General features: G+C 39.5%; 1 protein-coding gene and 1 long non-coding RNA gene across 7 annotated transcripts in view; one reads left to right on the top strand and one right to left on the bottom strand.

Moving 5' to 3' along the window:
* The window catches only part of gab1 (GRB2-associated binding protein 1), a 66,516-nt gene that overhangs the window by 7,139 nt on the left and 36,140 nt on the right, over positions 1 to 23,237 (top strand). The window contains exon 1 of one of the 6 annotated variants that reach the window (XM_055009857.1): positions 8,686 to 8,897. The exons of 3 other annotated variants lie outside the window; for them this stretch is intronic. The gene's annotated coding sequence lies outside the window, so the exon portion shown is untranslated. Of the gene's footprint in view, positions 1 to 8,685; positions 8,898 to 14,903; positions 15,029 to 16,792; positions 16,913 to 23,237 lie in introns of those variants that run through there. 2 more of the 6 variants (XM_055009859.1, XM_055009860.1) reach the window with 2 other exon arrangements.
* On the bottom strand, positions 21,469 to 23,224 carry LOC118471543 (uncharacterized). Its single transcript, XR_008601418.1, has 2 exons — positions 22,781 to 23,224; positions 21,469 to 22,145 (listed from the first exon to the last, which is right to left on the bottom strand). It is a non-coding gene; the product is annotated as an uncharacterized LOC118471543 (long non-coding RNA).

Raw genomic sequence — 23,237 nt, 5'->3', positions numbered from 1 at the left:
AGTTGTTTTCAGCACCACTTTGTTAAAAGACAACATGCTTGTGACAACACATTGTCTCATCATATCATGAGATAAAAAGGGACAATATGCCATTTACACTATCATTCAAAAGTTTGGGGTCATTTAGAAATGTCCTTATTTTTTAAAGAAATGCAGTTTTTTTTTCAATGGAGATAACATTAAATGAATCAGAAATCCAGTCTAGACATTGTTAATGTGGTAAATGACTATTCTAGCTGGAAACGGCTGATTTTTAATGGAATATCTACATAGGGGTACAGAGGAACATTTCCAGCAACCATCACTCCTATGTTCTAATCCTACATTGTGTTAGCTAATGGTGTTGAAAGGCTAATTGCTGATAGGAAAACCCTTGTGCAATTTTGTTAGCACATGCATAAAAGTGAGAGTTTTCAAGAAAAACATGAAATTGTCTGGGTGACCCCAAACTTTTGAATGGTAGTATATATGAAAACTGTAAGGCAATGAACATTTGCTGCGGTCATGACTATGTTTAAACAGATTAATGTGTATTCATGAAAATTTCCTGCTTCATTAAAAACACATAGGTGCTACTGTTCATATTACAGTAATATACCTGGTTATGAACTGCACATTTTCTGATGTTGATATTCAAGTTGGTTGCTTTGAAACACTGCAGCCGTCAGTTGTTTCAGGGTCACATGCTTTGAAATTGTCGTACATTAATTCTCTATATTTATTCATCGGTAAATGTAAAAATCTGATTAGGAAGCCTCCATTTTATTTCAGCTTATAGAATTGGCAGCAAATCGATCACTATGTAAAATTAGGGATTCATTTTTATTTGATTGTATCGTCCAGTCCTATTTTTGTCAGTTATTTCCTTCTACTGCACATAGCTACACAGACCATTGTAATCCTTGCAGTTCATTGGCATGTACCCACTGGAAACAGATTAGGATTTTGCTCTATGCTTTGTCCAGCCCTTAAAAGGGCCTCAGTGCTGGAGCACAAGGCTACAGGGTAGACCGGATGAAGGAAAATATTGAACCCTGAAGGTCCCCCTCTGATGGCTGTAAAGGGAGACTGAGAACATGCTCCATACTGGTCTCGAGGCCTCTCAGCTGGGAGAAAATGCATTTGCAGCATACACCAGTGTCCATTAGCCATTCCTTCTATCTGTATCTGGCTTGAAACATTTGTCATGTACAGGCTGTTGAAGAGAAATATGTACAACAAATGTGACAGCACGGTCAAACGAAAACAAAGGCACAGCTCTTCGATTAAGCAGAGAATTCATTAAATCTGCTTAGCAAGTGGAACAGAGAACAAACACTCACTTTCTGTCAAGCCCCCCCCCCACCACACACACACACACACACACACACACACACACATACATACACATGCTTGACGAAACAAACAAACAAGCAACCCAACCAGGATGCAACAGAGGGGTGCTTGTGCAGCATTAGCCTCTTAGGCTAACAAAGAGAAATTACTGGACCATGTCCTCACCATCGTAGTAGCACAGCGCTCCATTTCAAGTAAGCAGGCTACTGTTGTGTGATCTGCCACAGCTTGAAAATGGATTGAATATGCCATTAATTATTTAATGTCCATTTCAAACAAATAACCATTAAATATTAATATCTGGGCTACTACAATAGTTATCCTTACCGGCCCACTTTTATCCCCGAGACAGACTGTTGTCATTGTGTTATACATAGGCATATCAGTTTCATCATGGTAACCATAGAGCTTCAAATGTTTACACTGTAAGAATACAACAGATAAAACAGTAAAAATCATCATCTGTGCAACTGTTGATCCTCAAAGTAATCATTATAACATCAGGATTGGCTGTGTGAGAGTCAACACATTTTTTAAAATTTCTCAGTTGAAGTCTTTTGTGTTCAGAACTGGTGTTTGTGTCTTTGTTGCAAAACACAATAGAAGCAAACATGACTGTGGTCCATCTCCATTTTCTTCTGGGTATTTATAGAGAGTAGTAAGCCTGAAGTCACTGCCTCACAAAGAAAAACACAGCCATGAAAACAAAACATTCAGTTAGAACAGACCCATCTGAAAGGTGGCAGCACAGAGCATTTTTGTGGCGGATTGTAAATTTCTCATCAGTCTTTTGCCGAACTACAAATGTAATAATTTAAGAATGTGTATTGAACCTTGTCTGATTTTTACACTGCACTCTCATTACGTACAGTTGCAAGAAAAATTATGTATACCTTTTGGAATTTCCTGTTTTTTTTGCAGTAATTTGTCATAAAAGGTGACATGATCTTCATCTAAGTCAAAGGTATAGACAAATATGATGTTCCTAAAATAATAACACTAAAGAAATTCTGATCTTTCACATTATCCTGAAGAATTTTTTGATACACTTGGGAATTTATGTTCCCCTCATGATGTTTTCTCCACCACACTTTATGGTTGGGATGATGTTTTTATGCAGTGCCCTTTTTATACCAGCTGTAGTGTAGTGCTATGTGTTCTTTCCAAATAGTCAGTCCACAAAACTTTTTGCCAATGATTCAGGTGTGCAGCAATGTTCTTTTTAGTAAGCAGTGGCTTCCTTCGTGGTGTCCTGCCATAGACATCCTGCTTGTTCAATGTTTTACGTACTGTAGACTCACAAACACAGATGTTAGCCAGTTCCAGTGACGCCTTCAAATCTTTGGCTGCCACTCAGTGTTGTTTCTCTACCTCACTGACGAGTCTTTGTTCTGCTCTTGGGGTCATTTGGACTCGGCACCCACTTCTTGATACCCGCAGTCCCAAGGTGTCTCCATTTGTAGAACATTTGCCTAACTGTAGACTGGTGAATTTCTAAAGTCTTTGAAATCACTTTGTAACCCTTTACAGCTTTGTGTAAATGAGCAATTCTTGATGGTAGCTCTAGTCCACACCTCCAAACTGATTTTCTTAACAAGACTCCAGGTATGATGACACCTGACTCCAATTAGCTTTTTGGAGTTCATTAACTCAGAACTCAGACTTTATTCAGAATTTATTTTGTGTTATTATTTTACGCACATTAGATTTGTCAGTACCCTTGACTTTGATGAGGATCAGATCACCTTTTATGACAAATCAATGGACATGCATTGTATGCTGTCCATCAGTGTTTTCTGTGTCAGAGTTTTGAAAATCTGGAAAACCCGACAGTGCACACACTGGTCTTTTTTCACCGAAGCATGTTCAGCTCTGCGTAACAATTAGATCTATTTCTGATGTTGCATCGTCTCAAGCCAGAACAGCAGCATTTTGTGCTGTTGATCTTGAACATTTAAATTTGATCTTGACATAGTAAGGCTCTCATCTCTTCTAGGCGGGCATTTGCAAATAGCATCAGGTATCATCAGAACACACCTGATGCTTTGAAAGCAACAAAAGTACCTGAACTAACCTCAAGTCAGTTGTCTTAACTTTCACTCATGTATGCAGTTTATTTCTCAGTAAATCATGTCTTGTTATGTAAACTACACACTTGCATGCATAACCTTCCAATCAGATTCTTGAACAATACAATCTACTTTTCAAAGTGTGTTTTAAGTGGTAAGCTTTAGTTATATTATTGGCTGAAAATGCAGTAATTTTTAGAAGGTAAAAATGCTGTTTCAGTACAACAAGGGAATCAACTGATGTGCTGTTATAAGTCTATGTTTAGGTACTGTTATGCCCATAGGTGGCGCTGTCTGCAGATTATGCATAATTCAGTCCAAAATGTATGTTATTGTGATACTTGCATTCTGCTATTTTGTCTTTAAAGTGTTACCTAAGTGGAGCTTGGACGTTGTTGATAAAATTGGTAGGTTAAGGCTAACATGGAGCTTTTTGTAAACAAACATCTTTCCCTTTGCCTGGTGCAGCTGTTTACTGTCCTTTGTGCCAAGTCCACAAAGCAGCTCATGGACTGACTGTCAAGAAGTGGTTTTCATGCACAGTTGGTGTTTGATTCTTGGAAATGGATTCTGACTTTGGATTTCTGTGGAATTCAGTTCAGTTGTAAAATGATTCTTTTGTGCTATTTGTCACCATGCCAGGTTGAACAGTTTAAAGTGCAGCTATTATTAAATGCAGATGACGGAACCCTTAGAACTATAATGCAAGACTAATCACACACATCATCACGTTGTTTCATTTTGTGTGATTGATCAGGACAGTTCTCACACATACAGCAAAGTGACCTAGATTGGATTTAAAGAAAGTATTTTCTCAGATCAAAAGTCTCATTCTTGGTTTACATTGTTTCAAGTTTCAGCTTGTCAGCATGACACCAGGCAGTAAAAATAGTACATGTCATAGGGCTGCTTTCTATTTCCAGAGTGTAGTTGTAGTCTGGTGTGGACATTGAACAGGACTAGCAGGAGAACACAGATGGCCAAAATGGTTTACATTAAACAGAGAAAAAGGCTGTAGGGGTCCCTGTTCCCACCAGATTGGTGTTCATGTCATTTTTTTAGGGGGTGTGGGGAAGAAAAAATAGTAGTTGGGCCAAATTTATGATTATGTGCATTCCCTGAATTCTTACAAGGCAAAGGAAATGTCTTCAGGACTAATGGTAAAGGGCTATAAATATGTATGCAGGGAAGTACAGGCTGAAATATACCACAATGGCAATCAATAACGTTGTCATCATTGTTGAGGGGAGCGAAGAGAAAGCAATCAGGATAAAAAGGATGGAGTGCCTCTCAAAGCAGCACCATTAGGCAGCCTCCAATGAGAGCAGCTCTCTGTTCTCTCCCTCTTTCTTTCTGTTCCCAGTGCTTCTTGGCAGGCTCAGACAGCAGGAATGTGAGGTTGCTCCTCTTTGCTGGTGTGCTGGGGTGTGAGTGCCTGGTCCCTTGCTGCTGCTGGCTGTTGAGCTCAGGCTAGGATGGGCTGGACTGCACTGCACTGTTCTGCAATGCAATGCACTGGCCGACTGTTGTTCCTCCAACACCAAGAGGGAAGAGGAGCCGCTCCCTGGCGCCCCAGAAAGGCATGGCCGCCCCTTCCTGTGTGAGGCGCTGATGGCTACCAGATGGCGGGTGAAGAGAGAGGAGGAGGGGTCCTGTACTCTCTCGTTATTCTTTCTGCCTTTGTATTATTATTTCTCTGCTTGTGATTTGTCTCTCCTTCATTTTGATCTTTCGTAGCCAATTTTGCTCCAACACCCTGTCATTCTGTTTATAACATACCCTGTATCCCCAAGAGATACATTCCCTAAGACACGAAAGATGCCGCTATGACTCACCTGTGACCTGTGAGTCATTGAACATTCGTATACTTTGAAAACCTTTCCCTGACACTGTTTCAAAGCCCCTGCGTAACATTTTCACATTAAGCTTTATTATTACTGTAGGTGCACTCAGCACTGCAGTTTGCACCTGTTAAGCAGCGGCTGTGGTGTACTTATGGTCACTCAGGAGAGCTGAGTCCCTGCAGTCAGTTCACCTAGAAAGTCTGTATCTCACCAACAGGAGGCTCTCTGAGCTACAGCATCTTCAGCAAAGCCTCGAGATCAGGAGTGTCAAACTCATTTTAGTTCAGGGGCCACACTCAATCCAATTTTATCTCCAGTGACCAGTAAAATCAGAGTATAATAACCCATAAATAATCACAACTCCAAATTTTTGTTTTGTTTTATTGCATAAAGTACATTCTGAAAATATTTACATTTAATGAACTATGTTTTTACAAAACATTATGAACAAACTGAAATTTCTTAAGAAAATAAATTCAATTTCAACAACATTATGCCTCAGTTTATCATTTACACATTACAACTTACAGAACACAGAGTGTCTCTAAAGGCACAAAACATAGAGTCACAGGTATCTGGAACTAAATGATATATTTTACTTTAAAAACAACAACAAGACAAAATATTACAAAAATGAGACACAAACCAATAACAATGAGAAACAAAATGCCAAAAAATGAGACAAACAACACAAAACAAAATGAAAGAAAAAATTTGACAAAAAAGTTACAAAGGACAAAAAAATGACAAAAGCATGAAACAAAACGACAATGAATAAAGCCAAATGCAAAATGACAGACATGAGATAAAAAAAACACAAGCGAGACAAAAAGGAAAGACAAAATGACAAAAATGGGAGACAAACGACAAAAGTCAGACAAAAAAACAACAAATACAAGACAAAATATTACAAAAACGAGGCACAAAAAAGAATGAGCAATCTAGTAGTTTACTTCATGCTCAGAACATCTTGTCATGGTCTAGAAATTATTAGAAATTTATAGTTTTACAGATGTACAATTTGCAATTAATGTCTTCTCTGTAATTTTTACACTTTATCGTATTGTCACAAGGGCCGGATTGGACCCTCTGGAGGGCTGGTTTTTGCCCACGGGCCGCACGTTTGACACCCCTGCTCACAAATATTTTAAGACAACTGCTTAGTGAAATTATCTCCCACACCCTTGTCTGAAAGTTGACCAGTAAAAATTGCAATTTTCTTGAAATGTGGAGATGAAAAAATTATAATTAATGGGATTGCTGTGTATAATAAGCTGGACTTATTTCCATGTAAATTTTCTCAGATTTTATTGACTGTGGTGACAAAGACGTCAGAAAAGAATGTCCCACGTCGGACGTTACCCTAGTGTCTTGGTGGTTAGTACTGTTGCCTTGCAGCTAAAAGATCCCCGGTTCGCGTCCCGGCCTTCCTGGGATCTTTCTGCATGGAGTTTGCATGTTCTCACTGTACATGCATGGGTTTTCTCCGGGTTCTCCGGCTTCCTCCCACAGTCCAAAAACATTTTGAGGTTAATTGATAATTCTAAATTGTCCATAGGTGTGAATGTGAGTGTGATTGTTTGTCTGTATATGTAGCCCTGTGATAGACTGCTACCTGTCCAGGTGTCCCCTGCCTTCACCCTAAGTCAGCTGGGATAGACTCCAGCCTATGACATAATAAGTAGTAAGCGGTGTATAGATGATGGATGGACGTTGATCATATTTTGCGCAAATGCCAATGTGACATTGTTAACTGTCCTGTTCCAGTCCCAAACAAAAGATAAATGCTTTATTATCTTACATATGAATATCAAGAAATGCATTTAGGGCCAAAATAGAAGCTGTTGCCAACGGAAGTAGGGCATTTTATTTAAAAATGATTGGAGCGTCCTGTTAATTGACTACTTGATTAATTAAGTGGTGGTTTTAGAAATACAGGTAGCTTCATGCAGTGTCAGTCAGTTTGAAAGTGATAGCAAGTTCTGAATCTGGTGTTTTGAGATTTGCTGGTTGTTCTTACCCCACAACCCTAATGAGGATTAAGTGGTGTATAGATTATGGATGGATGGATGGATGCATGGATGGTTGTACTTAGGTTACATGTGGTTTACTGACTGCATCTGTAAATCCTTTTTGATTTGTTAAGAATTTTAAATCAGTTAAAGTTCACATTGGCAGCTATCTGTGCAACCTTGGCTGAGGGTCACAAATATACAGGAAACAATATCTGCTAATGTGATGTTTATGATGAAGTTAGTCTAAGAAAGAGAAGCTGTTGCCGCTAGAGTCTTGTGACCTATGCCTTTAAAAAAAACTTCCTCTTTGTGGAGTGGTTGGTTTTTAGAATGGGATTGCTCAAAATTTCAACATATGTTCTGTTCCATTAAAGCTTTCCGTTGTGCACCTAATAATGCAATAGTTTGTGTAAGTTGAAGAATAATTCCCAGAGGTTAGCACAGATAAGTGGTCATGTGTTGCTTATTTGTAGAGATGTTTTTAAAGGACTTTTCCTAGGGAGTATTTGTTGTATTTCTCTGCTCAATTTGATCCTTTGGATGAGTTGACAATGTTGGATGATTTGAGTGATGAGGTTTGCGGGTGGCTTTTGAAGGTAGAAATATGTGTGACTGTATCTGTTCACATTTAATGGTTCACCTGTCATTTCACACACACACACACACACACACACACACACACACACACACACACACACACACACACACACACACACACACACACACACACACACACACACACACACACACACACACACACACACACACACACACACACACACACACACACACACACACACAGCTGGCACTCTAGTTATGTGGTGCTCTGTGATCTGACTAGCCGCTGTGTCTGCAGCCCCTTAATATAGCCCACTGCTGTCATAGTACTTTTTGCCGCCCTTTTGCTGCTCTGTGCTATGAGCACCAATACGTGTGCATGTTTGTCCCAGCCTGAGTTAGACAGGGGGGTGCTGGGGTGTCAGCCTTGAGACTAGATGTGAAATATTGCTACTGACCTGTGTAATTTCCCAAGGTACTGTGACTCAGACAGGCCTTCGATAAAACGAATGTTATGTCTATGTAGTGAACATTCATTTTTGGCTTCATATGGGTTTCAAACGTCTGCTCAATTCAGTTTTTAAATCACATCAATTTTGTCGGTGTGTTTTATAATAGGATTTTGTAGAAACAGAAATGGACATGTAAAGTGAAGGCTCTTTGCTGTTCACCACTGGTCCCATTTTGGCCACTGTCCCTGATTGCATTAGAGTTACTATGGTGCTGCCCGATATCTTTGGCCTGGCCTCAAGCCAGAGGACATGGTTAAACTTACACACACACACACACACACACACACACACACACACACACACACTGAGACAGAGAGATGCAGCAGAGACCCTCACTCTCAGAGAGGATTCATTTGTAGACTGACTGGAAGCAGAGTTTGAAGGACCTACTCCTCTGTTCTACCTACTTTCTTGGCATTCTGAGCACTTTCTCCTGGCAGTCCGCTCTCCTTTTTACGCTTGTTGTTGGCGGGTTTTAGTAACCTGTGGAATACCTTGACCCCGTTTCTGTCTCGGCTCTGAACCAATGGCCTTTGGATTACCCGCTATTGTTTAAAATTCAAGGTTGGTAATTTTATTTTTTTTGGTACTCGACATTGAATAAGATGGAAATTTCCTGCTTTTGGTTTGAAATGCAGCCTGCTGGGAAATGTCAAAGGCAAGTGAAAATGACAATGTTAAAATCCATAACTACAGAAAGCTTTATGCCCCGTTGCTGCTCTACTTTAAACTGTGTGAAGTTGCAAAGGGCGTTTTCCAGCACAAGCCTTTTAGGATCAGCAGGTTGAGTTACAGGTGTTAAGTGTAACAGGCATATTTGTAGATCTTGACATTTAAATGACAGTTTTGCTGTAGGGTTAAAGCCTCCTCATCTTTGTTGCAAATGCTAACTTACTAATCACTTCTCAGCAGTGTTGCTGAAACGCTTAAATGTGCTTCTATGTCAAGTCTTTTGAGTCTTTGAAATGTTATAAATCAGATTTCTTGGCCAGTCTATATGATAATGACTTGGGGTTTGTTGTATACTTAATATTTGCCTCAGTTTGTGCTCTACTGTAACTGTTTTTGTCTTACCTGTTATATACACGTTTGGCTGTTTGTCTTGAAGCCAACAGTGGCTGAAAGGAGAATTGTTTGAGCCTGTCTCCTCAGCGGTCAAAGAACGGCGTGATCATGTGAACCAAGTCTGCCATGCCAAAGGAATGTGTTGAATTCTAACGATGCAGCTTTGACAAGTGCATGTGACTCTGCACAGGAGCTCAGATTGGCTAGGTTTGGACAAGCAAAGGCAGATAGGATGAAAACGGGAGCTGAGGGTACGCAGGTAATCAAAAGAAAGAATGCCGTGGATAGAAGTGTCACAGTTGTGGAGTAGCCAAACATGCATCCTTTTAACCTTCGGCTTATCTAGAAAAAAATATAATAACTGAAAAAACTCACAAGGACATACTGTGAGAATGTGATAAACTTGTGTTTTGTTTTCCTTAAGTCAGATGAGCTAGTCTTTATCTCTAGTACAGCTTTAGTTCTCATGACTGAGAGTAGGCAGCCATCTGCGCTCACAAGCCATCCTCAGAGTATTCAGATTGAATAGAACACTGTATGAACATCGGTAATTGAGACCGTGGAGTCTGGGAAACATTTTCAGCAATGATTCCCTTTGGTTATAGAAAGTGGCAATAGTAATTGTGGTGTTAATGTATTAGTCAGGGAGTTGCGCAGATTTTTTTTTATTAGAGGAACAATCAAACAGAAAGACAATCAGATACTCCTTGCCCTAAGCAGCTGATGGCTTTTGATGAAGAAATCGATAAAATCATTGTGAGTGTTTTGTCATTTTCTGGCTGCAGAGTGACAGGCATTTCCTTCGGTCCAACTGCAGAGTGAGGAAGAAAACAGTTTTAAATGTACTGGTAATGAAACATAAATGCTCTCTGTTACTGTCAGTCACATTTCTTTTACAAAATTAACAAAAAAAAAATCAGGCCAGAGGGTTTAAACACAGGGAACATAATGGATGTACAATCTCTGTTTCTCCATGTCCTAAGTTTAATGTTGTTTCCTACTCAGTGGGGTAATAGGTATTGATTGCTGACCTGAATTTTGCCCTTGCCACCACAAGCCACTGTGAGTGCATTTTAACATGCTGGAGGAGCAATACTATTACAAGAAAGTGAGAAGGATACTTAAGTAATAGAGCAAATGTTGGTGATCTCATTCCACATGCACCGACATGCACCTACTGCTGGCTTTATTAGATGTACAAGGTGGTGACCAATCAAAGGAAAAACCTGAAGCTTTGAATCTTACAGTGAGGGGACCTTATGTTGTGGACATTTTGCTGGAATGATTAGGGTCCCTGTAGAGTGAAGGGTCACTGCAGATCAATGCAGATTTGTTTTGGAGAATCACCTTTATGCAGCGGTAAAACAGTTCTATCCTTATGAAAGTGGTCTCTTCCAGGATGACAATGACCTTATCCATAGAGCACAAGAGCTCATTGAATGGTCTTAATACAGTTGAATACCTATGACAGATTTTAGACTGATGTGTTAGACAGATGTGTTAGACAGCGGTCTCCACCACCATCATAGTAGCATCAAATGAGGGAATATCTTTTCGAATAAGGAAGTTGTTTCTTTACTGCGAAAACAAGTGTGCCATTTTAGGATGACCCAAACCTTTGAGTCTGTTTTACTGCAAGAACTACACTACCGTTCAAAAGTTTGGGGTCACCAGGCAATTTCTTGTTTTCCATGAAAACTCACACTTTTATTCATGTGCTAACATAATTGCACAGGGATTTTCTAATCATCAGTTAGCCTTTCAACACCATTAGCTAACACAATGTAGCATTAGAACACAGGAGTGATGGTTGCAGGAAATGTTCCTCTGTACCTCTATGTAGATATTCCATTAAAAATCAGCTGTTTCCAGCTAGAACAGTCATTTACCACATTAACAATGTCTAGACTGAATTACTGATTCATTTAATGTTATCTCTATTGAAAAATACTGCTTTTCTTTCAAAAGTAAGGACATTTCTGAGTGACCCCAAACTTTTGAACGTTAATGTACATCTGTAGAACTTCTTTCAAGGCTGTCTTTGGGGAAGAGAAAAATGTACACCACTTCTCTCTTCGATGTGCAGCCCTGGAAAAGCTTGTGTGTGTGGGGCCCGACCGTGATTGGTTAAACTTGGCACGGCCAACAAGTGCCATATTTCCTGTCTTCTTCTCTTAAACATTGACAACTTAAAATTCACCATGCAAGCTACAATAATAAGTTCTTTGCTGTCCTGTTTCTTATATGTGAATTGAGCCGGAACTTGTTCTTTGATGCACTCATGAATTAATGTCAGGGTCGAAGCTGTCAGGCCCTTTATTGCAGTGGAAATGGAAAAGCTGGTAGAGCCAATTTGGGGTCATTTCTGTAAAGGATTGCGCCACTGAGCTCCTATAGTGGAATGCTGCCAATAGATCTCCATCTCTTGTAGGGACTTGTAGGATCAATGCCAAAGTACAATCAAGCTGTTGTGGCTGCATATGGTGGCCCAACACCTTACTAAGACTCCTTATGTTGGTTTTCCATTTATTCTGCCACCCATCTGTATATTAACTGTGTATTTTCAGTTCTTATAATTAGCATAAGATTAATAGGGAATAATATGGTGAGATTAAAAGCTAAATCAGAACTGGACTACATCATGACTATTGTGTAGGAAGGGGAAAAACTTTTTTTCAGCTGACTAAAGTTTTAAGATTGTATAGTCTCTCTTTGCATGATTGCACCCTTTGGCTACACTGGGCACTACCTTTTTAGGACCATGTGCTTTTTACCACAAGTTGCTGCTTAGTGGCGTATCTTGTTTGAGGGATGTGTTGTATTGTCATAGTTTTGCTAACCATGGAACCTTCTACCATGCTATTCAGCAGAAGTAGAATTTTCTAGTAAAAACACAGCAGTAAACCAATACTGTCGGTCCTCGGTTTACGATGTCCTTGACCTACGGCGTTTCGTGGTTACGTTGCCATCTTCCATAAACTTACTGAGAAAATCTTGTTCCATCATTCCAGCGTATGACGTTTGCAATGTTAAAACAAATTTCGCATGTGAACTAGTTGGTGAGTGGAGTATACAAATACGTTATCGCATGATGCTATACGAAGAGGACAGTTTTGTTTACATTTGCCGGTTGTATGTCACATATGTAAATTTCGACTTACAGTGAAAATTGAGTTATGTTGCGCTGTAGGAACAGAATTCTGATGAAAGTGGAGGACCCCCTGTACTAGTGTTCATTGCAGGTTATTTTTTATAGATGTGGTGTTTAAAAAGAAACAAAAAAACTTGCCAATATAAGAGTCTGACTTTCTGATTGCATACTTGGAAACCTGTGAACAGAGCACCTTATCTAACCATTTTGAAGGATAATTTAGTCATATCACCAGGTGGATTAATATACTGTATTTCGAATACTATGGCCCAACTGTGGTTGCACATGGTTACAATTTTTTTATCCCACAGTACATGATTTTATTTTTGTCCTATTGAGAAAATGTGAATGAACCAGTCTAGCAATAGCTTCAATGCCATTTTGTCTTCATCACCAAAAATTTTGCTATAGCTCCAATTTTTGGGATTGTTGTTGTTTGGAAAGCTTTGCGAGTACATGCTCAGTCAAGTGGCTTTAATGATATAAAACTAGGGGAACTCTGTGGTCTGGACTAAGTACTTTAGGTGGATGAACAATTGTGGTCAAATAGATCAGGAAATTTTTTTTAGTGGAAATGGATTTTTAAAAGCACTTAATTGTAGTGTTCATGGTGGGTCAAAACTTGTCTTTTTGGCCTTTCTGCAAGTAGCAGTGCAGGCATTAGATTACTGTTAATGTCTTGAGTGTACAAAAAGTTGTGTGCAAGTGATGGTGAGCGCAGGTGACCTGAGTATGAATAAACGCAAGCAGTTAGAGCAAACCTACAGGCATACAAGCACACACCCACAGAAGTCAACTCACAGCTAAAAAGAGGATTTTTTTTAAAAGGAGAAAACGCTGACATAGTTTAGGGCCGTTTTCGTAATAGTTAGCTGGAAAAATACTTAGCATTGTTACCTTTGCTGCCAACAATGTGGACAAGAAATTCCACGCATTCTTGACTAAATGTGAATCAGTGTACGGGAAACACGAGTGCACATGCAGCACACAACCGCCGAGGTATGCATTCACACTATGCACTTTCGCTTGAGGTGAAATAGTATCATCTGAATGTGACAACAGAGTGGAGGTGTGTACCAGTTTCAGGGGACTGGCTGAGAAAGGAGGTGTGTCCTGAACTGGCTGAGAAACAAGCCAAGGCGTGCTCATTACACAGGGTTAATGCAAGCACTAAGAAGCAGCATTTTGCATTTCTGATTTGTGAAAGACAGCTTATTGAAGTATAATTTGAAGCAGTACATGGATAGATAATTTGAGTTTCATGGTAATTAAATAATTTAACATTTTCATAGGCTCGTATAACTGAATTATACTAAATTATACTTGAATCTCATTTCATCTTATGTTCTGCTAAGTCAGCAGGCACCACTTTTTTGAATGCAACACCACTAGCCACACCGAAGTATATATCAGAGTCCATTTCCTTATCTCTGTGTTCGGCATCTCAAGCCATTTCCTCGTGGACAGACTAGCCAGAGAGTGGCTAATTAGATCATGTCTAAGGCAACCTCTCACTAGCCGCTAAATGTGATTAGGAATAATTTTCATTGGGCTGATTGGATTAGACTGCTGCTGCTCACTGCATGGATAAGGATTGGGTTAGATGACACGCAGTGGACTAACAGCCTTAAAAAGGTACCTGTTATCCAGCTTTTTTATAATATTGAACAGGAATAAAACAAAAAGCCCTAACATATGAATACACTTCCTGTGAATTCACTGGCGTGTACTACTATATGACAAAAAAATATTAACATGTAATAAATAAGCCAAACTCTTACACATACATCCACCCACTCACTCACCCACAGATGCTTTTTAGGCCTGACTGTGGAAAAGTCATCCATCTCACCATGCACCAGTCCCCATGCAATGCAAAAAGCAGTGGGACCACCAAGAGTCTGCCACTCAACCCACAGCCTGCTGTAGTGTGAAATTACTGTAGCACATAGTCCTTCGCTGTGAACTTCAAGGCTTTTGAAACAAATACAAAAATAAATGTCCATGATACTCATCCATAAAATTATAAAGGGACTTCTTTGTACGGTCTTGATCATGTGCAGTGAATAAAAAGCCATGCCGGGGATTCAAAGTGGGACAGTGCACTTTCTGGCATGTGGGCACAGCTTGTTGAGTAGTGGCTGATATTTTTGGTGCTACCCACCTATCTTGAGCCGGCCTGTTGTAGGTAGGTGTTCTGTAACGTAGAAGCGGTGTGCAGTAGGGGTTGTGGTGGGCAGTCGCTGCCAGGGGAGGTGGTGTGTTATTTTCAGTCCATTGTGTCTACTTCCTGTGGGTCAGGGGTTATTGGAGCAGGGTGTTGCAGACTTTACGGAGTAAGAGGAGGGGAGGGAAGTCAGCAGGGTAGGCAGGAAAGTGGCCAGACTCACTCGACAACAGAGGCTGGTCAGCAGCTCGCTTACCTTGCGTCTTTTGCACTGTTGCTATCCGAGCTAAGCTTGGAACTCTTCAGAACCAGGTAAAGAGACACAAATTGCATTTTGCTAACCAATCAGCTTCTCATTCAGGACTTTGCTTTTCTTCTGGCAATCATAATTCTGCTGTTTCCCTCATTTGATGAATATTGTTGACTTTGTAATTCTTATTGGAAGGCCACAGATGGAGTTAAGTGCCAATCAGACGTCTGTATGAAGATGCTTTTTTTTGGGGCGATAGCAAACCAAAAACATGGAAAAAGTGAACGGAAGTTTGATGAGTCTTACATAACCTCATGAGAACTCTATTAGTGTTGTTATTTGGAGTGTCGGTTTGCTACAACATGCTTTTATTCATTGATATTGCAGAATACAGACAGACAGATGTATGTATATTTTTTATAGGTAGCGCCCAAAGTTTTAAAAATGGCCACAGTTTTGTAGGAAATCCTTTAAAAATAAATGAGAGCCTTGCCAAAGGAAATGGCCATCATGACTGCATTCCCTTCCAGCGAGTGTTGTGACAGCACTTGTGTAAGAGGAGACTTTGTCTTTAGGAGCAATTTTGCATTTCAACAAAACTCTACGGGCCACAGAAACCTGCAAGGAAAGTGAGGAATCCCCACCTTGTTTCAACACAACACATATCTTTAACTACAAAACTAGTGATCTCTCTAATTATTTCCTTGTTTCTTTTACTTCCTTCGATAAAAGCTACAAACAAGACATTTTGATGGTTGTAGTAGTTGAGTTGGAGTATTGCCGGTTTATGCATACTGAATACATGCAGTAGGGTTCTTGGTATCATTTCACATCAAAGAGGATAAATCCAAATCCAAAAAGTAAAAAAAAAACCTGCAAAATGTCTGCAGAACAATTTGCAGTATTATGAGAACAAACCTTGGTTATTGAGCTTCCAGTGCAGATGCAATTTCTTCCCTGCTTTCTCATCTCATCTCAGCACAGATGGTAACAGTATTTCAGCACAGCATTTCAGCATGTGTATGAGTCCCTTAAGCAAGTCATAAACTTCCAAAGAAAAGACAGACATTGTCTCGTCAAACCAATTGGGTGTTTAAATCCAATCCTCAGTTTTCTAGACCACCTACGAGACATTAGCCGTTACAGTGTTGGGTAAAAGTTAATACAGAAAAGGTTCTATAGTTAGCACTGTACAAACCCCCAAATACAACCACAGTGACAAAAGGAGGCAAAACAGGAAATCTTTTTGCCCAGAGTGTGTGTTGGGAACAGATGACCAGGAAGATAAAAAGCGCTAACAAAGTGGAAACTTCCACTAAAGGGATGTTATTTTGCTTTGTGTGTGTTTTTCTCTCCTTTTCACCGCTTCACAAAGCTTCTCGGAAAACTTAATAAGAGGTACTTGGTTTAGTTTCGATGAAAAAGCTAATATTCCAAGCATTTCCTACATTGAACAGTTTCCTGACGCTTCTGTGCTCCCTCAGTCATACATGATGTGAAGCTTTGTTAATGTTTAAACCTGCTCAAATGGAGTTAATGCTTTACCTTGTGAGTATGAAGTAAGTCTGAGCCTGTCTGAAAGCTGTGTTGTGAGGTTGGGGTGACCCACCACCCTTAGCTGCAGCACAAAACCACTGATCAGTCCCTTATTTACTCGGGCTCTCCTCTGTTACATCTTCCCCACCTTCTCCTCCTCAGTCGCTCTCTTTCCCTCCCTCTGTCTGTGAATGCTAATGAATGACATGGAATGATTACTTGACTGAGAGTTCCTGTCCCCGCCCTGCAAGAAAGAGGTAGTGCAGCAACAACAGCAATTACATAGTTGCCTATCCAAGCCAATGGAGTAACAGCGGCATCGTGGTCCTGAGCTAGGTGCCACACAGTTGGTTGAGGACCCTACCACAACAAAACTTCAGAAGATATAGTACCTGCGGTTGAAAAGCTTGGTAAGCGTCACTATTGCATTTGCAGATATTGTTTTGTTAGTTTTGTGGATACAGCTGAAGCTAACAGTGACAGTTTTAGGTTAACATGTTGTTCACTTGTTCAAGAATATGTCCATGTGTATTAGACCTAACAGCCATATGGTTGTCAGACACAATATTTAGTTTTTAATGTAAAACAGAATCATGCCATTGTCTTGTTATTAGGTCACCTGTGAAAGCCTTTAAATTCAGAACACCTGTTTGCCCTTCAGACGCTCTTTCATGAGAATGTTGCTCTTTGTGTGCGCTGTTTGCAAAGATAGCAGTGTGTCTACTAGCGTCTGTGTTCTTTGGACGGTTACTGTAGATTGTTGGGGCTGAGGTCAGATGACGCCTGGCTGGGTGAGAATTTCACAGCTGCACATGAAAGCAGAGTGACCGTGGGATGGTAGAATGAGGGAGGGAATGACTGATTGTGCAGACGATGAAGGAAGCAAACTGTGTTGTTTTGCTCATACAGCAGGTGCTCTTACGGATCAATACGCTGTTGATGAGCATGCATATAGGATTCTGTTTAACTGATTATCATGCACTCACAAGAAGAGCTGTTTACTTAGATGCAGCTGCTAAAAGTGGGGTCTGAAGCGTTTAGTAACTTCTGTCAACAGAAGTGGGCACAAACACATGGCTGCTGTCTTTACATTACGCAGCAGATGTCGGATAGCCAGTTTATTCCTGGCGAAGTAGGAATGCACAAATGTTACCTCCATAGTATATGCCCAGCTGCATAAAACAACTGCCCTGTTTTATTTTTTCTCTTTTGGTACGGAGCCAGCTTCTTTGGCCTTATAACCTGCACAGAGGCTGCTGCTGGCTCTGATCACTGCACTAGTTTCTACACAGAGGCCCATTAACTTGCTATCTGGTTATACAATAATGTAATGTTGTTATTTGTAATTCAGTAAGATAAAACTGTATCTTGAGGAAATTCTGACATTGATTGTTGTGGTTCACAACTGTTGTGGCTAAATGAATAATAACAAGTGGAGTGTGTGCACAGTCTGTTCCGGTATGAAATCCTAAGTACTTCTTGGTCTGTTTTTGAAAAAAAACAAAACCATAGAATAATTTTCTTGTACAGGACAGAAACCCATGGCTGAACATGATATAATCTGATGTCTGAATCAAGATACCGCTGTTAATTTTCTCTATATTTATTGTGCCATGTTGTACAGGCCTATTCTGGTCTTTTATTCAAGTGATGTGTCATACTTTGACCATTGTAATTTACATTTTGCAGGACAGAAATTTCCAGACTGTCACAATGTGCAGCCACAGAATGAGCAAGCATCGAAATCATCTGAATGACCTTTCAATATTGTTAGTTATGTGTTTGCCGTTACTCATCATAAAACCTTGTTACAATGCATTGCAAGAAATAAATAAGAGTACACGGAGAATGTAAGGCTTTTATTTTGTTCTGCAAGGTTAGTCCATTAACAGTGGACGGCTATTTTCCGAAGAATTCTTCTTCTTCTTGTGCTTTGGTTCTTCTGGAAGAATTGAGACTTGAGATTCACACTGTTGTGTTTCTGACCTGTGTGGGAAGACGGGGCACTCGCATACAAAGAAATGATGTGATGTTTCAGTTTAACAAAGATTTGTTCTTGTTTTCTCTTGGAGAGGAGAGAAATGAAGAGGTTGATTCTGCGATGGGAGCGCTGCTACGGCGTGGACAGGGATCAGATTTGACAAGTTGGGAGTTACAATTTTTTGTTGTGGGTGTTTCCAAGATGGACATGCAAGAGTTCAGTAGGACACACAGGCACACATAAGCTAGTGTTGTGGTTACTTCAGTTTGTTAGCCTGGGTGGTCCTATCTTTAGCTCTGTTCTCACTCTATTTCTCCCTGCCTGTTAATTTCCTCTCTGTCTTTGGCTTCACCAGTATATTGCGGTTGTTAGGAAAAGGTTTTATTTATATGTCCTATGGAATAGTTTATGTGGACAGTTTATCTCCAACATTATTTTCCTAAATTTAGTATATTCAGTTCAGTTCAATTCAGTTTTATTTATATAGCGCCAATTACAATTCAGATTATCTCAAGACTCTTTACAGAACCCATATGCCTGAACTCACAGAGCAAGCCCTAAGGTGACAGTGGCAAGAAAAAACTCCCTTTGAACATGAAGAAACCTTGAGCAGAACCTGGCTCATATGGAGGGACCCATCTGCTGCTGGCCTGCGGGTTGAGAGGGACAGAAGAGGTAGAGGACGTGGGGGACAAGGAAATGTATGACACACAATGGGATACATTTGGGATACATGCATGATAAGAGTAACATAGATGATACATACAAAGTACAAGCTAACATTGAAACTGATTCATAAGTTTACTGTTATGGTGTACGGCTCTGGCATTAAATATACTACATGTATAGCTGGTAGTAAGATGCAAACAGTGTGCAGATGAGCATATCATGAGCACATCATATAGTGAGGCTGATGCAGAGTAGATTGGTGGAAATGGGCAGCTGGAAGCAGTGGGCTGGAGGAAAGACAGCAGCAGCATCCCACAGTGGACATGATGGAGACTAGGCCAGTCAGTGGGTGATATATGAGGTAATATATTTAAATTGGATGTTCAAAGAAATGTGGTTGTTTCAATTATTTTGCTAATTATTGATTTTTTTTCCATACCAAAACAGTCAAACATTCTCTGGTTTGCTGCTTTTCAACTGTTGCGTGCTTGTCTTGACATTATGTGATGGAAAATTACATAGGATTCAGGGCTGCTGCTGGATATTTTTATTTTATTTTTTTGCTTGGAGAAATTTTTGGAGCCCACCAATGAATGAAAATGATAAGATATGAGAATAGAGAAAGAGCTCAATTTGTTTTAGCCAGTTTTGTTAGTTGGAATTTTGTTTACTCAAGCATGTATACTGCTGTTCAAAAGTTTGTGGTCACTTAGAAATGTCCTTATTTTTTGAAAGAAAAGCATTTTTTTCAATGAAGATAACATTAAATGAATGATAAATACAGCCTAGACATTGTTAATGTGGTAAATGACTATTCTAGCTGGAAACAGCTGATTTTTAATGGAATATCTACATAGGGGTACAGAGGAACATTTCCAGTAACCATCACTCCTGTGTTCTAATGCTACATTGTGTTAGCTAATGGTGTTGAAAGGCTAATTAATGATTAGAAAACCCTTGTGCAACGATGTTAGCACATGAATCAAAGTGTGAGTTTTCACGGAAAACATGAAATTGTCTGGGTGACCCCAAACTTTTGGATGGTAGTGTAATAGACATTAATAATCGTTCTTCTGTTGCTACAGTCTTAACAAAATGATAAAACTGCAGTGGTTAATGGAGCTGACCGATTTAAGAAAACTATACAATTACAATTTTTCTGACAGATATTGTCGCTGTGATTTGATTTGCAGTATAAATGTTTAAATACTCTTTCAGTTCAGTATTCAACATGAAAATAGGTTTTAGGACTTGCGATAGAGTATTGCTACTTAAGATGCCTTACAGAGTGACTGTTTTACATGCCGGATGGCATGAATTTATAAAACCACTAACGCAGCGGTTAAAACCCCGGGTAAGATGCATTGCATAGCATGTATCCATAATTGCAGCCTATGCAATTTGCTAACTGCATTGCTTAAAATTTTGATTTGAAATCAGGTGTTTGTTCAACCCCAGTGGGTAGTTTTGTGCAGAGAATTACTTTGGTGGTTGTGTAAATAGTCTGCAAAGCTCTCGTGCATGAATGAGCTTCTTTATGACTGTATAACGGGGTGCCAAACTCATTTCAGTTCAGGGGCACATACAGCCCAATTTGATCTCAAGTAGGCCAAATCAGTAAAATCGGAGTATAATAACCTATAAATAAAGACATCTCCAAATATTTCCCTTTATTTTAGAGCAGAAAAATGCATTATGAAAATGTTAATAAGCTATCTTTTTGCAAAACATTATCAACAAGCTGAAATGTTTTAAGAAAAATAAGCTAAATTTCAACACTATTATGCCTCAGTTTATCATTTACACATTAAAACTTCCAGATCACAGTGTCTACAAAGGCACAACACATTTAGTCCAGGTATCTGGAACTGAACAATCTAGTATTTTACTATATGATCAAAACAACTTGTCAAGATGTAGAAATTATTTTAAATTCCCATTCACTTCCACATCTGTGTAGTAATCCTGAGCACCACACCACACAAACTAAAGTGGGAACTATAAAGAAAGAAGGTTAATTTATCTCTCTGCCTTATAAATTCACTAAATTTATACATAAAAAATACATAAAAGTTGTGGCAGTACAGCTGACGAATTTAAAATAGCAGTTACTTTTATTAAAAAATTGCAGTTATTGTCGTCTCTGTTATTTTTACACTTTACAAAGTCACCTTGCGGGCCGGATTTCACCCTCTGGCAGGCTGGTTCTGGCTCATGGGCCGCATGTTTGACACCCCTGCTGTATGGCATCACATTGTGCTCAAGTTTGTTATTACAGCACAACAGAAGAAGAAGCACATTACCTCAGACATCTAGTTCACATGTTTGTAAAAATGTTTATTACATCACAGCAACCAGCTAAGTAGAATACCAAGTGGAGGACTAAACTGCAAATCAATGAGGTTAACAACAGACGTCCACAAGGTGGTAAATTATGCAGCATTTCATCAAGCATTCCTCTCTTGTTAACTTCTGTCCCCATCTTCACTCTCACTGCAGCCAAACAGCTTCACTTCTTCTCTGCTGCTTGTATGATTGTGCTGTGAATTTCAAAAACAAGAACAGAAACAGAAAAGAATTGGAGATTGTTCACCACCTCCTCTCAAACAGCTGGACAATTTTTGCATTTTGAAATTCAGTCCGACACAAATATGTGCTGTAATTCGAGAACATGTGTATTGACTCTGAGTTTGGGTCTGACTGCACCATAAGAGCTTTGTAACTTTTTAACACACCCCTTATTATCTCTTGACTTTAAAGGATCTCCAGTCTCTGACGAGGCATGTTTGTAGCCCTGGGAGAAGTGTTTGAGGTCAGTGCTCTGATGAGGTAGAGCTTTTGTGAAAGAGGCGAGCAGAGGAAGCTGTCCATGCTGTGGCATCTCTGACCTCTTTTTACTGAGAGTGCAAATGGGAAACAGAATCATAAAGTCTCCACAGGAAGCAGATGAAGGCTCGAATGCAGGGAAGAGGATGCAGCCTTCAGATTCTGCTCTAAAAAGACAAATGCAAAGAAGACAATTTGGCTATAATTATCAGCCATGCACAGACGTTTGATTAGCAATGGAAATGAAGAAATTAATATTTCACTGCTGTAATCTGAGGACTGATTCCATTTGGAAGAGTAACCTAAGTAGTGAGACAAGGCATGTTTTAAAGCCCCATAAAATGCTGCCTTTGCTTCTTTAATGTATTTCCTCTTCCAGCAGGATGCTGGTTATGACACACCATAGTGAAACATCATTCTAAATCAACGTCGTATATGCAGAGGAGTACAGTGAGACAGTCTGGCCTAATCATTTATGTTTACCTTCATTTTCACTTCTATGTAAATTTCTCTGCTTTCTCTGTAAAAGCAGTGCAATATCAGGATCTGCACAGCAGTGAAGCTACAAAATATAATTTAACAGAGCAACAATTAGTAGCAGTGATAGCCAAAATGAATTTAAAACTATCTTAAATTGTGTTAACTGTCCATTAAACTGTACTTTCTCCTTAAAAAACAGTTTTCAGCTGGAATGAAGATTTCTATAACTACGAGGCTTTTGAAACAAACAAACACACAAAAAAACAACAAAAATAGTCACATTTTGCAGTAATACAGTATGAAACCCTTCAAATCAAATTACCTTCTTCTTTTGTTCCTCACACAGCTTTAAATTCTGCATGTACGGCACTGTGAAGTCCGAGATCCAGTGTCAATGCATCTATTTTATCAATTAATAATAAATTATTTAGCTTAAAATGCCAATCAGAATCTTTTTTTGGCTCCAAAGCGATGCTCAAACTAATTTCTTGGTCAGATCATCAATTTAAAACCATAAGCTGCACCTAAGAAATACAGCAAATCATCACATCTGATGAGAAAAATGAGACAGAGTTTGGCAATTTGCTTGATAAATTAGTTAAACTATCCAAAATGGCTGATCAGAAGTCTCTCTGGGTCTAATTTAAGCAATAATTAATAGCAGTGATGGCCAAAATTAGAAAAAACAAAGGTCCAAATCATGACAAAGGTGGAATATACCCCACCGCTATCTGTTGAGGTCTGCTTCCACTTAACTTTTGTTAGTGCACACTCTGTCC

The sequence above is a fragment of the Amphiprion ocellaris genome, chromosome 4 (assembly GCF_022539595.1).
Source record: "Amphiprion ocellaris isolate individual 3 ecotype Okinawa chromosome 4, ASM2253959v1, whole genome shotgun sequence".
Lineage (NCBI taxonomy): Eukaryota > Metazoa > Chordata > Actinopteri > Pomacentridae > Amphiprion > Amphiprion ocellaris.
Note: the sequence above shows the minus strand (reverse complement) of the source record. Positions and strands in the feature narration are given on the sequence as shown.